The sequence below is a fragment of the Erythranthe guttata genome, chromosome 11, assembly GCF_056151865.1.
Source record: "Erythranthe guttata isolate IM_541 chromosome 11, IM_541, whole genome shotgun sequence".
Classification (NCBI taxonomy): domain Eukaryota; kingdom Viridiplantae; phylum Streptophyta; class Magnoliopsida; order Lamiales; family Phrymaceae; genus Erythranthe; species Erythranthe guttata.
The window spans coordinates 12,692,104-12,700,798 of record NC_142543.1 but is presented as its reverse complement, the minus strand read 5'-3'; positions in this window follow the sequence as shown (position 1 = coordinate 12,700,798).

Sequence of the window (8,695 nt, the reverse complement as noted above, 5' to 3'; positions counted from 1 at the left end):
ATAGCACAAGTCGGATTTACTATCCAACTTATCTCCCACTAATCGCTTCACATAAGCGGGACAACCCCATATCCTAATATGTTTGTAATTGGGTTTCCGGGAATGCCAAAGTTCATAAGGTGTGGATTTGACTGCTTTGGTGTTAACTCTATTCAGCAAATACGCGGCAGTACGGAGTGCATGACCCCACAAGTATGCCGGTAAGTTTGTGAACCCCATCATTGATCGAACCATATCTAATAAAGTTCGATTCCGACGTTCGGACACTCCATTAAGTTGAGGAGTTCCCGGTGGAGTCCATTGGGACTGTATCCCATTTTCTTTTAGATAGTCAATGAACTCGATGCTCAAGTATTCTCCACCACGATCGGATCGCAGCTTCTTAATACTTCGTCCGAGTTGCTTTTCTACTTCATGTCTAAAATCTTTGAACCTTTCAAATGTTTCAGACTTGTACTTCATCAAGTACACATACCCATACCTAGAATAATCGTCGGTAAAGGTGGCGAAGTAGTTATATCCACCCTTCGCACTAACACTTAGTGGACCACATACGTCTGTATGGATCAAATCCAAAAGACCCTCGGCTCGTTCCATTTTCCCTTTGTAGGGCGACTTGGTCATTTTCCCTTTAAGGCAAGATTCACAAGTTTGTAGTGATTTCACGTCCTCCAAAGAGAACAATCCTTCACTAACAAAATCGTTCATCCTTCTTAAAGAGACATGACCTAATCTAGCGTGCCAAAGTTGTGCGGGGTTTTGATCTATCTCCTTACGTTTTGCTGATATAACATTAATAGGTATTTCACTTGGATTTAGTTCGTACAAGTTGTTTAATAGTCGTCCTTTGCAAATTAAGTTCTCATTCTTTTGTATAATGCAAATCGAATTTCCAAAAACAAAAGTAAAACCTTCAATATCTAATACAGGAATAGAAATAAGGTTTCTAATGAGCGACGGAACAAATAAACAATTGTTCAAAACAATAGGAAAACTAGAATCCAAAACATTTAAGTAAATTGTGCCAATGGCTTCAGCAGCAACTCTTGCTCCATTCCCCATCCTTAGGTAGGTCTCACCCGCTCTAAGTCTTCGACTTCTTGTCACTAGCTGCAAATCATTGCACAAATGTGAGCCACAGCCCGTATCCAATACCCAAGAAGAAGAGTTGACAGACAAATTTACGTCAATGAAATACGTACCCTTTTCAGAACCTTTCTGCTTCAGGTAAGCCTTGCAGTTGCGGCGCCAATGTCCTTTCTTTCCACAGTGATGGCAAGCATCATCAACTTGCTTACAAACCTTTGCTTTGGGGCCCCCACTACCTTCACCCACTTCGAACTTGCTGTTTGGGAAGGGAACTCTTTCCTTTCTCTTCTTTTGGAAAGAATTCTTCTTTCCAGAAGTAGCAGCAATGAGAACAGACTTCTCTTTCTTAATGGTGGACTCGAAGCTGACCAACATGTTCATTAACTCATCCAAGGGAGGATCTAGTTTGTTCATGTTGAAGTTCACTATGAACGATTCATAGGAACTAGGAAGAGTTCGGCCGGGAGGGTGACATCAAGATTCACTAGCTTTTCAAGGAGAGTGATCATTTTGAGACAGTGCTCGTGGACCGAAGTCCCCTCGCGCAATCTCGCCGTGATCAACTCCTTTGTAGCAGCGTACCTTGATGCCCTAATATTCTCACTATACATGCTATCGAGATGAGCCTTTATATCGAAAGCATGCAAGTGAGACTCATATTTCCTCGCAAGCGCGGGCTCCATGGCGGCTATCATATAGCACCTAGCATGAGTGTCATCTTTCTTCCAAACTTCATAAGTTTCCTTTTCAGCATCAGTCGCTGTGGCAGGTATTGTGGCGGGAAGTCTCTCGTTCAAAACATAGAGACGCCCCTCAACAGTTAGCACAAGCTTAAGACTACGCAACCAATCTAGGTAATTAGGGCCATTGAGTTTATTGTCGAGGATTGACATTATGGGATTCTTAGACATGATTATCTGAGACATATAGAGAAGAGGATTATTAGAGATTCGCGTTAAATGATTGTTACAATTAAATGTTTGGACTTATGTTATTTAATTGTTCTCCCACTAATTTTATCGAGTTCCACTTCCCTCTAGTAGACAAACGAGAAAACTGACTTTTCTTAATGGGCTTTAGGTCCAATAGACAAATATAACCCGTAGTTAATCTAGCCCGATTATATTTGCCCAAAGGTAGATCACAATCAATCATATCCACAATATGACCCTAAATTAATTTTCCTCACACTTGATAATGACCTAAGTTAATCTCGCGAATATCAAAATCGTCGTGTGTCAAGTCTAACCTACCAATTAAAGATGCTCACAGAACTTGATTATGCCAAACTAATGCAGTCCCTAGTTAATCTAGCCGACCACGTTAATTCAACATAACCCTTTTCTACGGCTACCTTCATCATTATGTCAATTGAATTACAGCTTACTCTACCATAGCACTCCCCGCTAACACGGCTTACTGCACTATAGTAAAGGGCTACACATAATCCAACCGTTGGCAGAAGGAAAGAAATAACTCAACAGATTGGGTTTTTCTTTATAGCTTGAAATGATTCTTAATTAAAAGAATGAGAGATTTTTATTAAAAAGTTTTATATCATCAGAAGGTTTTGGATTGGTCTATGTGATTCCTACATCTATGTTCTCTAAAGGTATATGGAAGCGCATATTGTCCTAAGAGGAACATACGACCTAATTTCATAATTAATTACATTAATTAATTATCGGGTTTTTCAAAATAATTATAGAACCTCAACTAACATAAATCAATCAAATAATGTTGAGGTACTTTTCTTGCCTTTTCCTTTGCCTTTAGAAGATGAAGCTGTTGGGTTTCGGGCACGCGTACGCAGCGGAAAACAAAAATTTTATGCGATTTAAACAACTTTAAAGCACATAAACACATGCCCGATAATTTAAATCAATTAATTGCGTACCTTTGCGCTTCCAGCGAAATTAAAAACAACATACATGCTAATAAATTTAACCGAATTTAAATCAATTATCATGCTCGCGTTTAAACCAAATAACATGCTTGTAATGATTTAAAACGATTACACATAATCACATAAAATCATACGAAACAAACATGAAATCATAGTTTAAACCTAATCGAATCGAAACTAGGGTTTCGTGTATTTACCTCTTGACGCGTGAGGTAGGAGCGTTTAACACGTCGAGATTGCTACGGAAACCAATCCGTACAATCGGGGCAGCAGCGGTGCAGCGGCAGCAGCGGCGCGTGGGGTTCACGGCGGCGCGTGTGGTATACGCGCGGCTTCGGGGCGGCGCGTGGGGCAGCGTGCGGCTTCGGCTCGTGCGTTGCTCCTCGATTCTTCGATCTACGATCTTCCTCCTCTCGGATTTCACCTCGTATACTTCGATCTACTACAACGTGGCACTAGACACGAAGTAGTTAGAATAAAACGGAAGAGAAAGAGAAGGAAAAACAATACCGAAAGGATAACGGCCGATGGACGGCCGATTCCGGCGACGGAGCGGCGACGGTGGCGCGGTGATGGCCGCGGAAAGAGAGGCCGAGAGAGAGAGGGGTCGGCCGCTTAGGGTTAGGGTTTTGTGTGTTTGTGCAAGGCCTATAAATCATGTATTTATAGTCCCTTGCATAAAACCCTAGCGGGCTTAAGTTGGACTGGGCCCAACAGCTTAAGTCCGTTAGTACTTTCACTTGCTCGTCTCTCTTAATTTCAATGACCGAAAAATTGCAACGATTACATTTTCGGAATCATTATAATTTCCTCGTCATTACGAGTGCCATCTTTCTTTTTCCAACTTTCCAAAAGTGGAAACCCTAGTTCAGTGCACTTTCTAAATTTGGAAACTTCCTGATTTAGAAAGTTCACTAACACTTTCGCCTATTCTTTTCCTTTTCTTATTCTCATTCATAATTCCAAATTACGAATGTTGGACTCAATCATATTGACTTCCAATCATGCAAAGATAAACTATTTTATCTCTGACCGTTTATTCAAAGATCTCATGTGCACGAGCAGTGTGACCCTCGATGGTTCAGGTGTAAGCTAGCCGTGGGCCCACAACCCTTTGTGGTCAAAACTCGTCCCCTTCGAGTTACGATTAAGATGAAACTCGTTTCACCTTAATCACCCAACGAATCAAGATTGGCGTCTAGCAACTACGCGTCATGATTCCCTAGATACAAATGAAGTGCCTGCAAGAACCTTCAGATATAGTTAACGTACAGTACGGTCCCTTCGATTCATATGTCCCGATCGAACTAGAGGCATTGGTTCATCGAGACCTCTTTATATGTTCGATGACGGTGCGATCGTTCTAAGTGTTGTAATCCTTACGTGCATGACTTAGAGAATCGAATTCTCTAATCATCACTTAGTCAGCTCTGGCCAGAGACTTAGAATGATTACAAACTTTCAGAACACACAGGACATCCAAGACTTTTCTAGCGATCGAATCCCCGACTACAATGCACAGACCTCCCACTAGATTTCGGACTGCACGAACACTGGCCCTTGGGATGGTCCTCGGTGGAACTCAGGGACAGGTCACGATACAGCTGGTCCTCTAGTGAAGTCACGGTGATGTCTAGGTCATAAGGACTAATGGTGTACAACTATACCATAGATATCTCTACTCGATTATTGGGAACCACTTAGAGATTTCTAGGGTGAGGGAGTTCAGTGAACTCGTCAACTTACGAGCACCCACTTATGCATTCCGATATCACAATACCGTTTACTGATGAGATGCAGTACACATACACTAAGTGCTAGTCTTAATGGGAAAGGCCGATATCCTCATTAGTGGCGTAACCCTTCGACTAGGAACACGTTTAACAGTTATAATACTTAAGTAAATATCTCACGATCCTAACGATCAATTACTAGTACTTGTAATAACTGTAAGGACTATATTTATGCTTGTGACAAAGGGACAAAGATATAGAATGCCAATGTGTTTTATCATTAATACGAATAAAGGTTCGTTTATTACAATAATAAATACGAAAGACCACAGCCACAGGTTGGCTTGTTGGTCACCTACTGTAACAGAAGCTTCACTCGTGCGGCTTCTTTTTTTGGACAAGAAAGTTGGGAGAGAGGTTGGAATAGATTCGGTGAGAATTGGTTGACAATCGAACTCAAAATTTGGTTGGAGCAAATTATCGAACACCTTGTAGGCGTGCCTTGGAAAAGTAGATTTTGGAGAATTTGATTTGATTCTCTAGCTTCCTTTTGTGTGTGAGAGTTTGAGAGAAGGAAAGAGGAGGGTTTAGGAAATAATGGGGGAAAAAATCTAATTTTTTAAAGTTAAAACGCCCTAAAAATAGTCGGACGGCCGTTCCGGTGTTTGTGCTGATTGTCGAACGGCCGTCCGAAATGTTTCTCTCGTTACTGGTTTTGGGACGGCCGTCCCACAAATTAGGCATGTCTTGGGACGGTCGTCCCACATGCTGTGATGCTCGATTGTGCCTTCTGTTTCCCGGACGGCCGTCTGGGATTTTTCTTGCAATTTTAGACGGCCGTCTGGACCCCCTGACCATGTTTTCGACCCTGAAAATTAAAATTCAAATAAATTAATTAGAATGCATGCCTATGATAATGAAAACGAAACGAAAAATTAAAGAAAACTATGAAAAACAATAAAGCTCGGGTTGCCTCCCGAGAAGCGCTAAGTTTAAAGTCTTCAGCCGGACGTTGCTTCTCTTTAATTTCAAGCAAAAGTCACCGAAGTCACTTGGCAATCTTCACTCGCTTCCCAATACGGTTTGAGCCGGCTCCGTTTCACGTTGAACGTACGATTTGAATCTCGCTCCTTTATTTTGACCACCTCGTGAGGAAGAATTTCTTGGACCATACACGGCCGCGACCACTTTGATTTGCGCTTCATTGGAAATAACCAAAGACGGGATTTGCACAATAACACCAATTGTACTTTGTGCAATTCCTTTTTGATTTTCTCCTTACGACCACAATAACTTGACTCATCCTTCTCTCGTGACTTGCTCAAGTCTTTGGGTGGCAATATCTTCCTTGCATTCTCATCGTCGTTAAGACCTCGACTCATATGAATTTCTCTAGGAGAAGTTGAAATTGAGCCCATGAAGTAAACTTGCTCCTTCTGATTCTCGTTTCCGCCATCATCTCCTGCACTCAAAGATGCTTTTCCATTGTCCAAGATCAAAACATCAAACTTTTCATTATTTGCAAAATCCATAAGCTTAATAGCAAAACAATCATTATTATCACATGGATTTTTATTAGCACTAAAAACATTGAATTTGATTGTTTGATCATGCACAGTCATTGTAAGATCACCACTAGCACAGTCAATAAGTGTTTTCGACGTGGCTAAAAATGGCCTCCCTACGATAAGAGGTATCTCCCTATCCTCATCTATATAAAGTATAACGAAAATCGACAGGGAAGATAAATTTATTGACTTTCACTAGCATATTCTCTAAAATACTTTTTGGGTAAACTAAAGATCTATCGGCTAATTGAAGAGTTATAGCCGTCGGTTCAATTTCTCCTAACCCAAGGTTTTTAAAAGTAGAGTATTAATGCTAGCACCTAAATCAATGAGGGATCTAAAATTTTTACCTCATATAGTACAAGGAATAGTAAACATACCTGATCGCCGAGCTTTTGTGGAAGAGGCCGAGTAAGAATTGCACTAATTTGCTCCGTGAGTTGGATCATCTCGTTCCCTTGCAATTTCTTACTTTTCTTCACGAGGTCCTTGAGGAACTTCACCCACTTTGGCATCTTTTGAAGTGCTTCAATGAAAGGAATATTTATGCGAATTTCCTTCAACTTGTCCAAAAACATTTTATATTCGGCGTCGAGCTTCTTCTTTATAAACTTTTGAGGATAAGGAATTGGAGGGACTTGTGAAGGCACCGTTGATGGTGGCTCTTCATGAGTTGATTCTTTTTCCTCATTCACTTTCCGCTTCTCGATTACCGTGTTTCTCTTTTCTTTTCGTGGGGCTTCCTCCAATTGCTTACCGTTCTTCAACGTGACTTCTTGGCACGTCTCGACCTCGATCTTTTTCGTTAGCAATCTTTGTGGATATGGGATTGGCTCGACCCATTCGGCTACAATGACTTGCGGCTTTATTTGAATTGCTTCCCTTTTTTTCGATCTTGACATCGATAGCTTGGCACGTCTCGAACTTTTGAATTCGAGGATCTTCCGTATTCGATGGCAATGCTCCCGGCGGGCGTCATTCACAACGAATTGAGCGAATTGATTCTCCAAATTCCGCAGCGAGGCTTGGGTAGCGGTCATGACTTCGAATTACACTAATATTAACTAATTAATCTAAGCTCGTTGCATTAAGGATCTCAAGCACACGAGTAGTGTGACCCTCGATGGTTCAGGTGTAAGCTAGAGGTGGGCCCACAACCTATTGTGATTTAAACTCGTCCCTAGAGCTACAATTAAGTTGTATTTAGTTTCAACTTAACTACCCAACAAATCAAGATTGGCTTATAGCAACTACGCGTCATGATTCCCTAGATATAAATGAAATGCCTGCAAGTACATTGTGATATAGTTAATGTACAGTACGATCCCTTCGATACATATATCCCGATTGAACTAGATGCATTGGTTCGTCGTGGCCTCTTTATGTGTTCAATAACTGTGTGGACGTTCTTGATCATATAATCCGTTTGTGTTTGACTTAGAGAAACACAGTTCTCTAATCACGACACTTTCAGCTGTGGCCACAGACTTAATGGATTATTAATCGCAAGAACACACAGGATATCCACGACGGATCAAGCGATCGAATCCCCTACTACAATGCACAGAACACACACTAGATTTCGGACTGCACGAACACTAGCGCTTGGGGCGGTCCTCGGTGGAACTTAGGGACAGGTCACAATACAGCTGGTCCTCTAGTGAAGTCACGGTGATGTCTGGTTCTTAAGGATTAATGGTGTACAACTATATAATGGAAACCTCTACTCGATTATTGCGAACCACTTAGAGATGTCTAGATTGATGGAGTTCAGTGAACCTCATCAACTTAAGAACATCCACTTATGTATGTCGATGTCACAACACCATTGACTGATGAGACGCAGTACACATACACTATGTGCTAGTCTCGAATGGGAAAGTCCGATTTCCTCATTAGTGGCGTAACCTATTGACTAGGAACGGTGTCTAACAGTTACTATACTTAAATAAATAATCTCATGATTCTACTAGATCTATTTACAGTAATTAAGTAACTGCAAGGACTACATCTATGCTTATGCAAGGGATAAGGATATAGAATGCCAAAGGGGTTTTTTTATCATTAATACGAAATAGATTATTTACGAGTAGTGTGAGAAAACAAAATAATTAGTTGGCTCTTCGGTCACCTACTCTAACAATCTCTCACTTGACCTAAAGCCAACTACTCATTACCTAAGTCCCATCGACTCTCGATGTTTCTCATGGACCGGTACAGGTAAAGTCTATGTTCAGGGATCTAATACGTTGTCTGCCGAGGCAACTCTTTCGAACTGAAGTTCGCCTCTATTAATTATCTTACAATTGAGATAATTATGATTCAATATATGCTTGGATTTCTGATTAGACCTTTTGAAATCATACATTCAACACTTGAATGTAATTTCGAATCCAAAC